Below are 18731 nucleotides of genomic sequence, written 5' to 3'. Positions count from 1 at the left end.
CCAGTACCTTATTTATGTCATTTTTGTTTATATTTCTTGTTATTTGAATTATTGACAGTGATGGGAGATATTTATCATAATTTTCACGTACACTACAAGTCAAAATGTAGAACTGTTAATCATGTAGACCCTGATAAGTATGGTTTGTATGATTTCTTGGATGGCATAAGTAGAGTTGTTCTTGAGGATTATCCTGGGGGTTTGGGGTTTACCTATGCTATATACTGTGATGTTCCTGATTCTTATTCTAAGATGTTGGTTGAGAATGAAGCTGATTAGTTAGACATGTTATACTTAAATAGTGAAAGAATTAACATTAATGTGTATGTTGAGATAGAAGAAGTTGAACCCTTAAATATATCAACTGATATGGATGACCCTTATGAGGATATGGATTATGGAGTGGATGCTGAAAATAGTGAGGGACTGCGTGAAGAATATGATGAGGAAGTAGGTGATGAAAACAATGAGAAAGAGAATAGTGATGTGGAGAAAGATGATGTGTATGATTTTAGGAAAGAGAATCAAGATTGGATGGCAGAAGGTGATACGGATTATGTTGAAACTGACATTGATAGCTCAGATGATGAGTATGTAGGGTTTCAATACAATGATGAAGACTACAATGTGGACTGTAAGGATGGCCTATCAGATTATAAGTCAAATGATGAAGCACATTCTGATTCAAGTGTAGAGATTGGTGTGAAATATCCAAAAAGAAATAGATCAAAGAGCAAGGATTGGGATAAAAATTCCAAAGGGAAGGAATATGTAAAGGTGAAAGGACAACCTATAAAACTTGAACAATATTTGTTGTTTCAAAATGTGAAATATTTAAGAGAGGTGTTGACAGATTATACAATCCAAGAAGGGTTTCAAATTAGAAAGACCAAAAATGAAAGTTCAAGGGTAACTTGTGTTTGCAAAGCCAAAGATTGTCCATGGAGGATCCATGCCTCCCCACTGCCTTGTAAAACTTACATGATAAAAACATACAATGACAATCATTCTTGTGTGAGGGGTGATAAAAATCCATTAACCAGTTCTACATGGATTGCAAAGAAGTTTTTTAAGAAACTCAAACAAAACCCACAAATGACAGTTGAAAGTCTGAGAACTTCACTGCATGAAAAATATGGCATTAGGGCAAAGAAACAACAATGCTATTGGGCAAAAAGAAAGGCATTGGATGTGATTGAAGGTAACCATGGGAAGCCATATAGTTTGCTGCCCTCCTATAAGAATGAAATTAGGAGGACAAATCCTCATAGTTTGGTCACACTTGATTATTATGATGCTGAATTCAATGGAGTCAATAGATTCAGAAAGATTTTCATTGCTTGTGATGCTTTGAGGTCTGGGTTTATAAAAGGCTACAGGCCATTCATTGGGTTAGATGGCTGTTTTTTAAAAGGCCCACATGGTGGAGTGCTTTTGTCAGCTGTGGCCTTGGATGGCAATAATGGTTTATTCCCCATTGCCTATGCTATGGTAGAAAGTGAAGGAAAGGAGACCTGGACTTTCTTCTTAGATAATTTGAAGGATATTCTTGGTGCAGATGCACAAGCTAGACATTGGACAATTATGTCTGATATGCAAAAGGTATAATTTTTTTCTTTAACTTGTTTATTATTATACAGTTCATTATTACTTTTAATTTATTTTATTTTGCATTTCAGGGTCTTGAGGTTGCAATTTCTAACTTGTTTCCTGAGGCAAGCCATAGGATATGTTGTAGGCACTTGTTTAACAGTTTTAGGAAGGATAATCCTGCTTGTTGTTGAAAATATTTTATTGGAAGGCTGCTAGATCATGCAATGAACTTGAATTTAATGATGCAATGAATCACATGAATGAGATTTCTATAGAAGCTCATGATTAGCTAATGGACAGGCCTTTAGAAATATGGTCTAGGGTGGGGTATAGTGAGACATCAAGGAGTGACCATATCACAAACAATTTAACGGAATCCTTCAACAATTGGGTTGGTCATTATAGGTGTAAGCCAATCTTGAATATGCTTGAGTGGATTAGGATAAAATTAATGGTGAGAATCCAGAAAATGTATCAAAAAGCTTTAGCTTGGAAGGGAAATTTGACACCAAATGCCTTAAAAAAATTAAACAAATCCATTCAAGAATCAAGAGGGTGCAGAGTTTGTCCTGCTGGGAGGGAGGAGTTTGAAGTCCATGAAGTAGTGGGAGTAAGTGTGATTAATTTGAACTTGAGGACTTGCTCATGTAGAGCATGGTAGATATCAGGAATACCTTGTAGGCATGCAGCTGGTGCTATTTCATGGAATAGGCAGGATCCTAAGCAATATTGTGATCCTTGTTACACCAAGGACACATACCTACTTGCCCACAGTGGGATGATTCATCCTTTGATGGATGAAAAGTTGTGGCCAAAAACTCCATCAAAGGATGAGAAGTTGTGGCCAAAAACTCTATCAATTGACTTGTACCCTCCTAAACTAATAAGATTACCTGGTAAACTAAGAAGAAATAAAAGAAGGAAACAAGGTGAACCTGCCCCTGCAAGTGCAATACCTAAGAGATCATCATGTAACATGCAAGTATTACCTACAAACTGGTCATAATAGGAAGACTTGCCAGAGAGCTCAAACAGCAAGAGAAAGAGCTACAGCAGCAAGAGGGAGGGCTGCAAGTGCAAGAGGAAGAGCTCAAACAGCAACAGTGAATGTTTCAGCCAATTTTAAACTTGCTATGTTTTCAAAATTTTCTTTTATTACTGATTTATATACCTTCTAATTGTTAATTTAGGGAAACATATGTTCTCAAACTCAAGGATCAGAAGGAGCAGGAACTTCTGGAGTTACACAACAAGTATAAGTCCTTATTTATGTTCACTATAACAAATTTTCAATTCTATGATTACCCAATACTGTACTTTTTTTGTTTAAATTTTTTCCAGTCCTAAACTACTAGGAGAGGTGGAAGAAATATAAGTGCAAGAGGTGGAAGAAATGTACGTGCAAGAGGAGCTTCTCAACCAAATGTGAGTGGCATTGGTGGTCGTTCTCAACAAAATGTGAGTGATATGGGTGGTGCTTGTCAACCAACTGTGACTGGCATGGGTGGTGCTTTTTAACCAACTGTAAGTGGCATGGGTGGTGCTTGTCAACCAACTGTGAGTGGCATGGGTAGTGCTTCTCAGCCAAATATGAATATGAGAAGTTGTTCACAACCAATTCAGAGTGGTAGCAGAGTTGGAAGACAGCCAAACCAGAGTGGTAGCAGAGGTGGAAGACAGCCAAGTCAGAGTGGTATTGGTGTTAATCTTCCACCATGGGTAAGCAATAAATTACCTAATATTTATCCTTATACATATTAATTTATTGTTGCATTACTATTCTAATCCTGACATTCAATTACAAAGAGGGTAGCAAAAGAAGTACCAAGGAAAGAAACACAGACTGCTAGCAGTTGGGGACTCATTTGGGTTTTATTCACCACACAACAGTGAGTTGGTTTTTGATGTTTTTTATTCCAATGTTCTAATGGTTTAAGGAATTCTGTATTAAATATTGACTTGCTTTGTTTGAAACTTGAAACTTTTAAGTTGTGGTTGACATTGGTAAAATATTAACCAATTCAAAATGTTCTAATGGTTTTAGGATCTCAGTAATAATGATGTTTGCTTTGTGGTTGTAATGCATGTGCAGTGGTAATAAATTAATGATGCTTTCTATGGTAAATGTACTCAATATAGGTCAATATTTATTGCATCATTTTATTTGAAATAAATAGTAAATACAAGTATCTTTAAATACAAAATAGCTATTTCAACAACTTGTAACCTTGAATTCATAGCTTGTCTCTGCAACCTCAATTCAGCAACAACCTCAAGCAGAAGTTGATTTGCAGGTAAATACTCCTCAGCAGCACCAACACTAGTAACAGCAGCAGCAATAGAACCATCTATAGGTTACACCATTCCCAAAAACTATATGTCTGATTTTCACAAGTATAATACAACCTTCATTTGTTGTGATTTTTGTCATTCTTTGTAACCTTCACTATAGTAAAATCCCCACAGCGACAAATCTTGTTCATATACTGTATATAGCCTCTACCTTCATGATTATTTACGCTTGATTGGACATCACTATAAATAGGAGAATATAAGAGAGGAAGTGCCAAACATTGTGCCCAGCTATCTCCTATTTATAGAAGCCAAACATGACCGTTGGAGAGTTAAGAAGCAATCTGGGCATTAACATGGACTTCATGGGCAATCTGGACATTTAAGTTGCTTTATAACTTGAAGCCAAACATAACCGTTAATGTTTGTAGCCAACAGAACCGTTTAGGGGCAATCTGGGCATTAAAAGCTCCTTTTTTACTGATATCGGCAAATAGTAACTCTGACCAGCTTTGACCGTTGATTGAGGGGGGTGACTGATGTGTGTCAGAAAAAGTAGGGGATCTGACTGAATTTTTGCAAACGTGGGGGGGTGTCCTTGAAGGTAGGACATACCTTAGGGGGTGTAAATGAAGTTAACCCTATTTAAAATGGGTCAAAATGGGTTAGATAATTTTTAACCACTTAATTTGAGGGTCAAGATGGTACCTATATATCCACACCCATCACATAATAAACACACAACACACATCTATTTTGTATTGCACTCAACTCATTTTTCTATCTCTAAAATTCTCTCACTCACTATCCTCTCTCTATAAATTTGTCTCTCATCAATCCCCTCTCTATGTTTCTCTTTTTAAAATTTTATTCTCTTTTCTTCACTTCTCTCTCTTTAAAACGAGTCCATAAATATTGCTAAGTGAGATTGATTTTTTTTTCAATTTGTAATTAAATAAAATATTAAAACCTTCAGAAAAAAAAAAATTTAAAATTTTTAAAAATAATTAAATAATATATATAATTAAAAAAATTAAATAATTATAAATAATTAAAATTTACAATAATTAATAATAATAATAATTAATGGATCCACGGGTCATAACGGGTTGACCCTATATATTTTTTACCCGCCCATTTTCAACCCGTTTTAAACGGATTGTATATAAGTCTTGACCCATGTTTGACCCGTCCATTTTTAACTCGGCCCAACCCGCCCATTTGCCCCCTACTTATGGGACGCGAATCTACTCCAGTGCGCCTCTCACTGGACTCCAGTGAGGATCCAACAGCTGAGATTAAACCCACCTCAGTTCCCTTGCCTTGTCAATGCCTACTCAACCCGCCCGTTTGCCCCTTACTTATAGGACGCGAATCTACTCCAGTGCGCCTTTCACTGGACTTCAGTGAGGATCCAACAGCTGAGATTAAACCCACCTCAGCTCCCTTGCCTTGTCAGTGTTTACTCAGCTCCATCTCAGCGCCTAGTCAGCCAGTTAGTGGACAAAGTTACGGAGCTACACTTTTTTTTTTACTACATATACAAATATCCAATACAACATACAGTTATACGATATATAATATATCATATACAATATTATTTTATTCCAATATACTTCATCTTTATCTTTTCAAAAAAATTACAAATTATATTAATTCTTCATCTTCTTCTCGGCGCCATTTTTGCTCTAGTTATTCTTTCTTCTTCTTCTCTTGAATCTAATATATTTTATTCTGGTTCTTGTGGAAAGGCAAAATCGTTTCCTCTTCGGTTTCCTTTTGCTTTGGTTCTTATTGTATATTATTTCATCCAAACTGTTGAGTAACTACCATAAACCCTAGATCGAAAAGAATAGCATAATTTTCAACCAGCTTTCATCAACCAAAACTGAAAATGCTCAAACAACTTCTAGAATAAACAAAAACCCACCTATACCTTAATCAGATACATTCCAAAAGCCTCGCAATATATGAATCCCAAAACCATATAAAACTCTCATAACCAACATAAAACTCAAAAAAAAATCAAGCTAAGAATCCCTGAATCTATAAAATGTTTAGAACTAGATCCAAGGAACTCTCAACCCTGAATAAAATCCAAACATATTAATCAACAATAATTCCAAAACCCATTTAAATTTTCAGACATTGATAAAGAAAAGACAAACCCTAAATCAGCAAAAATGAGAAAAAATTGGTGTGCAACTAGAAACATTAAAAGCAAACAGATCCATATGGCAATAAACTCCATAACAGATCAGACGCAACTATTTGATTTATATAATCTTATGAATAAGATTTTTTTGTAAGGTTGGATTGAATATAAGACATTACTCTCTTTTCGGTGTTAAAGAATTTGACATAAATTTTGTTAATTTGTTATATTTTTTTAGTTAATTACCAAGCCATTTATAATATTCTTATACCGTTTTAGAAAAATAACACCATAACGATTTTATAACTAACATCACAACTAAATTTGATTTAGTGTAGGAAATTTGTAATAAATATCATAACTTATTTCATTCAATGTAACTTAGATTTGTAAATTTAACCAAAGTCAAAGGAAAACCAACCATGTATTATTACAAACATTATAACGATTTCATAATTAACATCACAACTAACTTTTATATAATGTAGGAATACATTTCTAACATAAATCACAACTTTTATATAAATCACATTATATATATACAAATCTTATACAAATTTTATACACAAAAATATGTTGGTGTTATTCAGTATCCAAATATATGTTTAACAATATATTATATACAAAAATATTTTATTCTATTCATGTTTAGTGAAATTACAAATTTCAATACAATATACACTTATACATTATATATATACAAATCTTAAATACAAAAATTTATTGGTACAGTTTAGTATCTAAATATACTTATAACAATATATTATATATAAAAATATTTTATTCCATTTCTTTTCAGTAAAATTACAAATCACCATATAGCATACACTTATACATTATATATCTACAAAAATATATACACAAATCTTATATACAAAAATATATTGGTACAGTTCAGTATCCAAATATACATATAACGATATAATATATAAAAAAATATTTTATTCCATTCATTTTCATTAAAATTACAAATCTTAAGCATTGATTATCTATCGATACAGTTCAGTATCCAAATATAAATTTATTTGAGATTTTAGGGTTTTGAAATAATTGACTAATTATATAGATTTTAGAGTTGTGAAAGTTAATTTTTTTAACGTGTTAGAAAAATATGTTGATGCTATATGCAATTCATACATGATACATGTTTTAAAAAGTTGTAATAATAATAATTTAATCTCTCCAACTTTTGTATTATATGCTGTTACAAAAAGTAGCTGATGGAATATACAAATCTTCATACATGTATGTTGAAAATATTTGTGGTTCTTATTATTAATTTAGGAATTGTGAAATTGAGTTGTGGAAGTTACTTTTTTTATCTGTGTTAGGAAAATATGTTGATGTTATATGCGATTCATACATGATGCATGTTTTAAAAAGTTGAGATAATAATAATTTGATGTGGAAGTTAATTTTTTTTTTTTTTTAACGTGTTAAGAAAATATGTTGATGCTATATGCAATTTATACATAATACATGTTAAAAGAAATTTGTGATAATAATAATTTAATCTCCCCAACTTTTGTATTGTATGTTGTTACAAAAAGTAGGTGATGGAATATGCAAATCTTCCTACATATATATTGAAAGTATTTGTGATTCTTATTATTAATTTAGGAATTGTGATATATCATTATGAATAAAGTTATAAGAAATTCAAAATAACAACCAAATGCTTATAATAATTGGAGCTTCAGCTTCTCGCGGACTGTCAAAATTTTTTGGGGGGGGAATCTCTCCTTCTCAGAAATTCTAGCTTCTCGCCTGAATGTATGGTAATTTTTCTAACTATATCTCATTTTGTTTGTTTCAGAACGGACCTTCTTTGAACAGGGAGATCCTTTTGCTTATTTGTAAGTCCTCAATTTTGCTTCTTCGCCGGATAATCTGACTTGCTCTGCTTCTTCGCCGAATAATCTTGCTCTATTTCTTCTTGAAAATTTTTATGTTTATGTGTAAGAAAACTCTTTTGGTTGCCTTATCTAGATTGTAACCAATGATCTTGGATAAGTTTGTGTTTTGATATTTCAAATTTCAAAGAGGGATTCCCTATTTGATATTTCAGATTCAGTATATATTGCAGAGTTTTGGGGGAAAGGTCAACTTTCCTTTTAGGGGAAATTGAAAATTGAAACTCAAATACAGAAGTATGTATAAATTATATGTATGAGACAAAGTGAAGTAAATATAGCTTTAACCCATTTGCCAACTCAGCAATTTATCCCTCATTGGACAGTTTCCAATGAGAGGGGCAAATGGAGACGATTTTTGTCCTTACTTATGAGGGTACTATAAGACTGCAAGACCTTGGTGGATTGTGTTGCTCCATTTTTTTTAAACTCTTTATTTTTTTGTGTTTGGAGAAGACTTGAGGCAACTATATTTCACTATGTAAATTAAAAAAAAACCTTCAGAAAAAGGAAAAAAAAAAAAAAATTTGTCACTCTCAGAAAATATTTTTCAAAAATTTATAAAATATAAAATTATGAAGCATAGACACTGATATGACATATGACAGGTCACATACATCAAAAAGTGACACGAAATTGACGCCTAATATAAATTACTTTTTTTTATATCTATTGAATTGAATGAGGGAATTATAGAACTTTAACTAATTTATATAAATTCTATAATAAAGTTACATAAATTATATAGTGACGTTATTCGAACATAAAAAAATAAAAATAAAAAATAAATAAAAAATGGTTTCATTTTTGTTCTTTAGAAATTGAACACTTTGATGTATGTTCAAAATATTGTTTTTAGGATTGTCATGTGTTTGTTTTATGTGTTAAAAAAAAAAAAAAAAAAATTCAAAGGCAAACTCTTTTTTTTATTTTTTATTTTCTTTATGAAATTTGAGAAAAAAAAAAAATTGGGCTTATTTGCAAAACAATTATTTTTCTTGGGTATAACAAAAAAAATTCAAAATTTTTGGAGGCTCTCTCTCCACCGCTAAATACGGGAACTTGACCAAGTGTTCGTGATGTGTGAACAAAGCTAAGAATCATGAAAACGGATATAAGACATGAATATAATATATGACAATGACATGATGACATGACAAATCCTAAAAAATTAAGAAAAGGGCACGGTTGGGACACGGTGAATAATAAATGTATTTATATATAAATATACATATAATATTGTACTTTAAGAAATTAATAGTATTATTTTTTTATCAACCTAATATGAAGAAAAAAAAAATTTGTGTTTTGCTCGGGAAAAAGAAAGAATGGTCAAAAAAGGGTTTAAAATAGAAGAAAATAAAGAAACAAAGAGGATTAAGGATTTCTTTTCTTTACTTTTTCTTTTTCTTTTTTTTTTTAAAAAAAAAAAAGAAAAAGAAAAAAGAAAGAAAGAATTAGGGCTTAGTTAGTAATAATCCATAGACGAGAAAAAAGTTCATGGAGAGTAAAAAGGAAAAAGAGTCCAAGAGAAAAAATTGTTGTGAAAAGGAACAAAAAAAATAATAAAAAATGAGTATTTAGGGTTTGTGAAGAAGAAGAATAATAATAAATTAAGAAAGAAAAGAGAACAGTAATACTCCGATTTTTTAATGACTTTATGAATATGATTATTAATATTTTATATATTTTAAATTGGGTTTAGATTATATTATGTGGTTGTTTTGTTTGTATTAGGTTTTATTTGGGCTTATTCATGGGGAATTCATGGGCTAGCCCTGAACTCGATGTGGACTTATTTTGGTGGTTTACGACTAGGTTAGTTAAAGGGATGATACAAATTAAACGATACGTATAGCGAGAAAGAGAGATAAAGAGAGTAGAGAAACGAAACCTTAGATTTTATACATTCTAGTTTGTGGAGGTGGTTCGTGTTGTGGAAATTTCTCATATTTTATAAAATAACACAAATACAATAAATCAACTCAACATTACACAATGAAATAAAATAATAAATAATTCATTACCGAATAAGTTTGAATAATATATTAATAACACTTTGCAATTCTTTCAATAAAATGAATACAATAATATAAACAATATGGATATAAAGATGAAAAATGATTTAACAATATAATAATTCTGCAATAGGAAACTAATATAATAATAAAAATTATTAAAAGAAAATAATATTAAAATAGGTAAGAAAGTGCTGGCATAATGTCTATTAATAAAAATTATAATAATAAAACATCCATTAAAACCCCACCATTTCTTTTCTATTAAATATATACCACATATTCACTCTATAATAATTCACTTACACACTTCTATATATATATATATATGTGTGTGTTCAGCATGTATTTGAAATTGCATTTTTGGAAAGTAGTATAAGGATGATCAGTTTCTCTAATAAATATATTACCCTTCCTATAAATATGTTACTATTTATTTCGGTAATATGAAAACAGACCAAAAATTATATGTAAATGAACAAAATAATAATTTTCATTGAATACCCAATAATCATCTACACTTGCGTCATATAATAATAATCAATTACACTTCAACGTGTACTTAGATGTACATGGTCAGCAGTTGTTTATAATAATAAATTCTCTTCTCATTTAAGTGCAAATATTTTCGATTCTTCCATCAGTTTCTAAAACTAAACAACTGCTCATTATTTAGGCAACTCATGATGTACAAATAAATTCAAGCAAAAATTTCTATCTCACACAGACAAACGGTTCCATGCATACAATAATATGAACAACATGGATATAAAGATGAAAAAGGATTTAACAATATAATAATTCTGCAATAGGAAACTAATATAATAATAGAAATTATGAAATGAAAACAATATTAAAATAGGTAAGAAAGTGCTGGCCTGATGGTTAAAGCATGTGTAAACACATTGACCTAAAGCTGATAGTCTTTCCCTTCGTGCGGGCATTGGCGAAACTAGTCAGTTCCAAGATACAACCCAATTAGCTTGCAGCGGCGTTTCCTCCATGTGCGGACCACAGAAAGACTAGGTCCAAGTCTATATAAGTCTAGTTGTTCATAAACTCAATATTCAAATAACTCTCAAGGAAAAGATAGAATAGGCTCACAATATTACAAAAGTGTCACTCCTGTATTTACCATATACTCCAAGTCATTCCATAGATGTTTTATATATAAAGTATACATAGGGAGTAAAATATGTAACCGCTAAGGTATAATAATAGTAGAAATTATAATTGAAATAATATACACCATAAGTATAATTTAATTAGTGGAATAAAATCCTATTAAACCATAATTAATATAATTTAATTATATTTTTATTAAAAATATTCCCAACAGTTCGTGGAGGAGAAACCAGAAGATGGTTATAACCCTAGGCCGGAGGCTTGAGGATTTGTGGTGCTGCCCTAAACTTGTAAGGCAAGTACCTTTATTTTCTTCCCCTTTGGACTTATAAACGTTTCAGCTCTGTGAAACGATGTATACACACATACACACACACACACACACACACACACACGTCTATGCATTGATATAAACTATGATTCGATTCTGACACTTATAAATCAAACATGATCACGCTCTGTTATTCTGAACTGCATGAAAAAATAATAATTCGATTAGTAATATTTCAGTTCTCATGTTTCTAGTTCTAATAATCTGCTTTGAAACCGTTTTATGTGTTTGTATTGCTAGTTCACATGCTTTAATTCGTTTATGCATATTTTTTATTTTATTTATTTTTTTAGTTAACCCGGGATTTTCGAGGCTTAGCCTCAACTAATCCCCGAGGACCCAGGAAAGGTGTCTCCCCATATCTGGCTGGGTAAGTCGTTGAGTAAGGTAGCGGAGGCGTGGCCCCAAGTAATTGTTAACTCCTGGTGGGAATTGAACATCAGACCTGCTGTTAAGAAGCACCAAAGCCCAAGTGATTTTACCATTAGGGCAACCCCTTGGAGTTTCGTTTATGCATATTTGATGAAGGCTGTTTCCAGTTTTATGAGTATTTGTTACAATGCTTCGTTTTTATGCTATTTTCGGGAGTTTCTAAAACTGTTAAGTAATGGGTAAAATTGTGTTTTATAAAAATGATCACTGAATTTCAGAACTGATTTCGGTATATTAAAATTCAATAGAATTCCCAGAATGTTGAGATTTGACATAGCAATTATTGGGTTTTTTTTCGTCCCGTCGCTCCCCTGACCCCATGCTTGACCTTTGCAATTATTCATGAGAACCTTAGTGCTGCATCAAAATAAATAACGAAAACGGTTTAGTTAATTCCATGTTATATGTGCTTTAAATGATAATTATCAAATTATGAATGTGGAATGTGTTATGAAACCACTTTGGGCTGACTATTAACATAGTCTCACAAGTGCCTATTAGTACGGTTGAGTTGCCTATTTTCTTCTACATATATTTGCTGAGCATGTATTTATGGGTAATGAGTCGGGGGTTAAATTCGTTATTGTGTTGGTTTTGTTTAAGAATGGGGGTTAATCCATTCTCTATTGGGCTATAGTAGAGAGGATTTACCCGTGGGATTAACCCACCTTTTGTTGACATTTCACGTCCCAGACAATTTCAACCACAGGGTTTAAGACTCAGGTCTTCATAGTTTGTCATGGTTATTCACTCTTTCCGGTTTATTTCAGTGTAGGGCTTTATTATTTCTCTTTCTAGACTTCTATGAATTATTAATAGTATATTGCGGTTTTGGATTTAGGGGTCCCTGGTTTATGGGGTTCCCAAGTTGTAATAAATGTTTAAAGATTTATTTATTGATAGTTATTCCTTTCGCTATTATTTCTTTCTTTATTGCAGACTGTATTTTGTGCTTGTTTATTATCAGGTGTTGTGCCTATTAATTTTTGTGTATAAGTCTAGCCAACTTATATACGAAAATTGGGGGATGTCACAAAGACAAAGAAATAGAGAGAAAAGAGGAGAGAGAGAGAGAGAGACAATCCACCACAAGCGAAACTTGGTCGGTAAAAGAACAACAAAGAATCAAAGATGATCGTGTAAGAGTTTGAATATTTGAACTAAAATATAAGCATAAATATTGATTGAAAAATATAAAATTATGTTATAAAAAATAAATTTTAAGTAATGATGTAATGACTATTCTATTACTAAAAGTTATTAAACAAATGCTCATATTTATGATTTACACTTTAACCTAACTTTCTTAAAATCTCTAAGTGCTTTACTCTTTTAAAAATAATAATAATAAAAAATAAAAAAATACTTAAAGAATGGGACACGCGTGTCGAACATGTATCATGGTGTGTCCAACACGTGTCCACGAAATGTCTATGCCGTGTTCGCACTGTGTTCGAATATTCAAAAAAATTTAAAAATTCACATACGTTTTTTTGTGTGCGCAACACGTGTCGGGGTAGTGTTGTTGGTGTTCGACAAGGATTTTTTGCCCTTTTAGGTGTGTTCTTGCTTCCTAGGTTTCTATTAGTGAAACCAGTTAAAAAAGTTAGGAGTCCATGAAAGTCTTTTTTCTGAGAGGAAAAAAAACACAAATGAACCAACACATGCATTTGGTGTGCAAGAATCGAATGAAATGCAAGTGGGAATGAAATGGAATAGCCATTCTCATTCTATTGTTTGGTTGTATATATGAAATGTATAGAAATGGAATGATGAAAACCATTCTAGTAGTTGGTTGGACTTATTTAAAATTTAGAATGGAATAAATTTCAAATTGAGTTCTCCAAAATATCCTTCTTAGTAATAAATAAATTAAATTGACAAAAGGGTAAAGTGCAATAAACCCTCCTCAACTATACCCCAAGTGCAACTAACCCCCCTCAACTATAAATAACCCCCCTCAACTATGGTCTTGGTGTAGTCTTAGGACAGAGAAGGTTTTTCCAGTCATCTCCATTCAACGGAAATTAGAAAAGTCAATTTTACCCCTCTCATAAAAAGGGTGCCACTTCACAATCAAAACGCCACCGTTTCCTTCAACAACTTAAATGAAATTAAATAAATTTAATAACCAATTATATGGTGACACCTCATATAACTTAAAATAAAAATTAGTTTTATAAGATAATACAAGCCATATATATATATATATATATATATATATATATATACATACAGAGAGAGTGTGTAATAGAAGGGTTAACCCAACCAAGTTCTTCCTAGCAAATTAAGGAAGGCGAAGTAGTGGCGACAACCAACAAACCCGATGACAACAAAGAGTTGGCAAGGAATATAACAATGACATATTTGGATGGCCACAGTAGGAATCAGTCCAGTAGTAACAACGGGAAAGGCTTAACCAACTATGATAAAAGGCCTGATCAACGTCGATGGCGATGGTTGTGAGAATGTTGTGTGGTGTTTCGATGGCGAGACCCGTCAACTTGGTTGTTGTAGCGGCAATGGTTTCAATTAAGGTTATGTTAATTATATGTGTTTTGCGATGATGGGGTTATGAAATTTTCGAATGGGTTTGCTAGGTAATCAACCACAAAGATATTGATGGAGTTTTGCGATTGGGTTTTGCTGAAATTCAAGAAATCGAAATTCAAATTTCAATTTAGAGGTTGGGTCTGTACTGTAACTCATCGGATTAAGCTATGATGTTTCCGTTCTGAACTGAAACTCTCAGGTCTGGACTGAACTTCACTGAGCGGTTGGTCATTATTCTAAACCTTTTCTGATTTGGGTCACTGAAATTCTCAGATGATGATCGTCTCGTTTTAGCAGTGACCTTTCTATCTTAGATCACGTCGGTCGGTACCTTATTCTTCTTCAACTAGGACTTTGGCGACGACCTGGTATATCCCATAGATGACGGTCGCTGTCCTCTATAGCTTGCTGGGTCACTACAGTAGCGACCCATCCTCCAACATGTAGCAACCCAAAGGTCGTTACCATCCATGGCGAGAACCAAGTCAAAAAAAAAGACATGGTCATATTCTTTCACGGCGACACAAAAATCGCCATGGTGTTCCAATCAAGGCTGTCACTGAAGTTGATGGTGTAGACGCCGCTCTCGGTTTGGTGCAGAGATGAAGCTCTGCCTAGTCTTCAATGGAGATAGAGAAAAGAGAGAAAATTGGGTAAAGAGGATAAAGAGAAACTAGAGATTTTGGGGTGAATGTGTAACAATTTGTAACAACCCAAAATTAAATACCAATTATTAAAAAAATAAAAAATAAAAAATTCGGCATGACCTGTGCTAAAAAGGGTCCTACAACAATCTGCTTAAATACAAAAAGATATGCAATGGCCTCTCATGGACCTTCAAGACTTATCCAACCTGTCCCAACACATAATACAAATAATACATTCCAGCACCCCTTTCGAGTATTCATTATACCTCAACATAATTCATCTCATAGTGGAACATCCACATACCATTTAATCCAATTATCATAATTACAGTCCAAAAAATATATGGGTAAGATCTAAAGTCCATGTCTTACAACGTTTAGACAACTTATACTAAAGTTATAGCTTATAAATATAATTACAATAACAAGAGTCCACAAATCTCTATACCGAATATAACAAACTAAGGTTTTACAAAAAAATATGGGACTTAGATACAAAAATAGCAAAATGGTCTTCTAATCCAAATTAGGCCTGTGGTGGAACGTTATCCGCCACTTCTTTCCCGTTTCCTGAAAAAAATATTAAATATAAGGGGTGAGCAAAATTGCTCAGCAGGTGGTGCCTAAGACATACCTCTTGTGGCCCCGTGAATCCAAATAATGAATTATAGAGGATAGGGGTCATGCTATGCCAGAAAAGAATACAACATAAATTCCAATTTCAAATAAACAATGCCATGCCATGATATGCAATGTCATGTATGTCGCTTCTCATTTTCAAAATCATCCATCATTTCACAAACTGTTAATATAACACGTCCTTTCGTAACTTTGCAGTGACATGAGAGAAGGGTTGGCTATTGTCCCTGACCCTTGGTACCCCTGTGGCGTCATTTGGGACCCATCTAGCTCAACCACGCTAAGTTATTTTCCCCTAATTCTCTCTAGGTTACATTAACACACCAGCCCTTTGGTAACTCCGCGACGACCGGGTTTTCTTAAAACCATTCAATCAAATTTCTCCAAAAAATCCCCTTTCACCTTCATTTCAAAACACTTTGCCCTTTTCATGCCCAATGCTATGAACGCATGTTACATAGTTTTATTTATTTTTATTTTTTTCAATAATATGAGAATATAAAAAATTCACACTACACAATTTAACATACTCCTTTATAACAACTTCTAGAGAATTAATAGACACCGTAGGCATGGAAATTAACAACTAAGCATACTTTTCACATAATTTCATCAACACATATAAGTATAGTTTTCAAATACAACAACTATATCATTTTTCAAGACAATCAATTCAAATAAAGCATGTTTTCCATGTAAATCAGCAATTACACATAATTGAATGCTTCATAAACACAATTAAATCATTTAAAAAATAATCAACTCAAATTAATCATGCTTAACAATAATTAAAGTTGAAAAACTCATAAATGAGCAAGAAAGTGAGGATTAGAGACCCCTACCTCAAGATTATGCAAAACCCCCAATTTGTGCCCTAGATTTCAACTCTTCTAAAGTGTATCAAACACGAAATTACTTCGATCAACTTATAGATCTCGTCGTGGGCTTCAATTTGCCGCAAACGGCTCTTAAAAATACTATGGATTGAAGGAGAGATCAAACTTTGAAGATTTGAAGTAAAAAGAAAAAAGAAAAAGAAGAGAAAATAAGAGGAAGAGGAAGAAGGGGAAGAGAAATGAGAGGTTTCTATGACCTTTTGGCCTTTAAAACTGCTAATGATGGGTCCCACAAAAAATTTAATTTATTTTCCCCCTTTTTTTATTTTATTTTTTTTATTTCATTATACACCACACACATACATATAATAAATCACAACCATACACTACACATTAAATAAAATAAACATGACGCAAATGGACCCTACCAACACTCCCGTGCATGACAACACCGGTAGCGGGTCCCACACGGTACCGTCCGGCCCGAAAAACTGAAAAATGCTAAAATAAACACATTTGCATTTCAAAGAGTTCTGAACTCAATAAAATGCTCCAAACAACTCACCGACACACCTGGCACACCCCACAGTGTCCGGCACGTAAAACGAAAAAAGACAAAAATGCCTCTGCAACGACAAAATTCCAGAAAAATAGAAAATTGTGAAAATCGGAAACATCACACAATCTGTATAATATAAGGGTAATATGGTATTTTTGTATGATAAGGGTTGAATGGTCATTTAATTTAAATATGGGACTTAGGGACTCAATTTAACGGCTAAAAAAATTGCAGGTGGTCGGATTGGGTAAATTGCCACCAAACCCTTAAGTTGAGGTGGGTTAAATGCTACTTTAGAAATTCAAGGGGGGTTTTGTGCTCATTGGGATATAGTTGAGGGGGGTTTATTGCACTTTACTCTTAACAAAATGACATTCTTTTATAATTTTTTAGAAAATAAATGGTGGCAGTGGCAATGCTGGATAGTGGTGGACGTAGAAAGCGGTAGTAGTGTAGGTGGTGGTGTTGGAAGGTGGCAGTGGTGTTGGTGGAAGGTGGTGGTAGTAGTGGTGGAAGGAGACAGTGGTGGAACCCAATTAAGGTGACTGTGGTGGAAGGTGGTGACGGAAGGTAGTGGAGGTGGCAGTGGTGGAAGGTGGTGGTAACGGTGGTAGCGGTGGAAGGCGGCGGCGGTGGAAGGCGATGCTGAAAAGCGGCGGCGGCGGCGGTGATGCAAGGTGGTAGCGGTAGTGAAAGACGGTGGCGGTGGTGGAAGGTAGTGGTGGTGACGGTGTTGGTGGAAGGTGGCACGGCTGTGAAAGGCAATGGCGGTGGTGGTGAAGGTGTTGGTAGAAGGTGGTGGCAGCGGTGAAAGGCAATGGCGGTGGTGGTGAAGGTGTCAGTAGGCAGCAGTGAAAGTCGATGGCGATGATGGCGGTAGAAGGCAGAGGTGGTTGTGGTGGAAGGTAGTGGTGGTTTTTGGACTTGGAACATGAGAGTTTTTTGGGAAGTTGAATTTTAAAAAAAATTTACTTGAGAATGGATGGTCATTCCATAGGTTTAGTTGTTGAATGGATTTTTATTCCCACTTTAAATTGCATACCAAACATATTATTGTGCTTGTATAATTTATGACAGTGGTAATTTATGAACTTCCGTAATAGCCCCAATATTTTTCCTCCGTTCTTCCGTCCATATTTTAAGGGATGAAAATTTGTAAAAAAAGTAGGATTACTCATTTATCATTTCTCCTATTATCATATCTTTACTTGTCTCCTTTCTACTAGTCCACGAAAGTTTGTTCCTTCCATTGTATCTTCCTTCCATGTCTCTTACTTCATTTTTACCGGACATAGCATTAGGTTTTAATAAAATATTTTAATTAGATTCTTGAAAACCAAGCACCAAAAATAAAAAATATTTTATACACATACAGTAATAATTTTTTTTAATAAAATTTTATACATCAAATATTGTGTATTCTCTTACTTAAAATATATATATATATATATTTCTCTGACTCAATGGTATTAAAAATTGAAGTTCCACTAAAAACATATTGTGAATAATAATTACATTAACTTAAAAAAAAAAAAATTGTGAATTTAATAAGATGTCTAATTTCTACTCGCATCTTTCCTTTCACTGTCTTCTCTGCCCAATTCTTTTTTTATTTTCCTTCTCTCTTACCAAACACTC

The sequence above is a fragment of the Cornus florida genome, unplaced genomic scaffold (genome assembly GCF_030987335.1).
Source record: "Cornus florida cultivar Cherokee Brave unplaced genomic scaffold, ASM3098733v1 CherokeeBrave_3.0.0_Hap2_Chr04, whole genome shotgun sequence".
Classification (NCBI taxonomy): Eukaryota; Viridiplantae; Streptophyta; class Magnoliopsida; order Cornales; family Cornaceae; genus Cornus; species Cornus florida.
The sequence above is the reverse complement of the archived record's forward strand: the minus strand, read 5'-3'. Positions refer to the sequence as shown.